Raw genomic sequence first — 1482 nt, forward strand, 5'->3', positions numbered from 1 at the left:
GATTGGACTGGACTATGGGACATAAAATAATACTCGTGAACAGTGTGCTTCTTAGCTAAAGCAGATACATGAGACTAAATGGTCAGTTTCAGTCCGGCGGTGAGATGAGAAGGAGAGGGTTAGGAGCTGGATGAACAGACATGGGAAATCAGGGGTGGAAATGAAGAGTATGCTGTCACAATATAGGGAGAGCAACTAGGGTCACATAACAATGTATGTATAAATTTTTGTATGAGAGACTAACTTGAAATGTAAGCTTTTGCTTAAACAACAACAAAAAAGAAACATCTAATTGGAGAATAAACATTGAAGTGAATACCATTTGATCTAAAACAAATCTACCAGCTTAATTAAAACTATTTGTTAGACTCATAGGTTCATGGAAGTGTTTTGGGTTTCTTTTTCTTTTTGAGGTTTCTTCATTTTTTTTTTTTCTTTGCAAAGTGCCACCTCACTCTTCTTTAAAGCAAAAGCCTGCCTCCACCACACATGGATTAAAGCAATCTGCTGTTGAACAGTAAATAGCTACTCTATACTGATAGTCTACAAGCAAAATCATGCCTACTGTCTTATTACTGTAGAACTCTGGCATGGATTGAGATGAAACAGGTTCCGAAAATAGTGAATGAGGCAGTTTCAATTAGACTAATCTAGCATTAATTACATGACGTTGGCACCTTACAGGATACTAGGAAGAACTAGGAAGAGTCTGTTCTTGAAAAGGAGTCCCTGGATGGTGCAAATGGTGACACGTTTGACTGCTAACTGGAAGGTTGGAGGATCAAGGTGACCCATAGGTGCCAGAGAAGAAAGGCTTCGTGACCTGTTTCCAAAAATCAGGTGGTGAAAACCCTGTGGAGTGCAATTCTATCCTCATACACCTGGGGTTGCCATGAGTTGGAGATGACTCAACAGCAAGTGGTAACTGGTTCTTATAAAACAGGCATTTCTTTGAAGTAAATCATCCCAAAATGATTGGTAAATAAGACAAAGATGTTCTTATAACACAGAAGGAATGTTGGTTCTTTTATGTTGTTTACCAGTAGATTAATGTTTTGAAGTAATCTAGAGCAAGCTTTGTCAAATCAAAGAAAATGCTTAGGGACTTCCGGCAAAATGGCACTCTAGGCAGAAGCACCACACCGTCCCTCCACAGCAAAGTTCCAAAAAACTAAGCCGAACAGAGAGAACAACAATCCTGAAACCCTAAAACATCAAATGAAGAGATAAAGAACTCAGCCAAGCACCAAACGGAGTGAGAAAACTGACAGAGAACTGAGAGCAAGGAGAGATTCATGCAGAGGTCCCCTATCAGCTAATGCAGCATGGATCTGCCATCTTGGACTCCTATCAGAGACCAGCAAACAGGGGGTATGAGAAAGCAGCTTCACGGAGCTTCCAGCAGGAGAAAAGACAACCAGTAATTTGCGATATATGCTTTCCCACCCCCCACCTTTCTTCACCTCCACTTGGCCTCCTCTG

This window comes from Trichechus manatus, unplaced genomic scaffold, assembly GCF_000243295.1.
Source record: "Trichechus manatus latirostris isolate Lorelei unplaced genomic scaffold, TriManLat1.0 scaffold00022, whole genome shotgun sequence".
In the NCBI taxonomy this organism is placed as follows: Eukaryota; Metazoa; Chordata; class Mammalia; order Sirenia; family Trichechidae; genus Trichechus; species Trichechus manatus.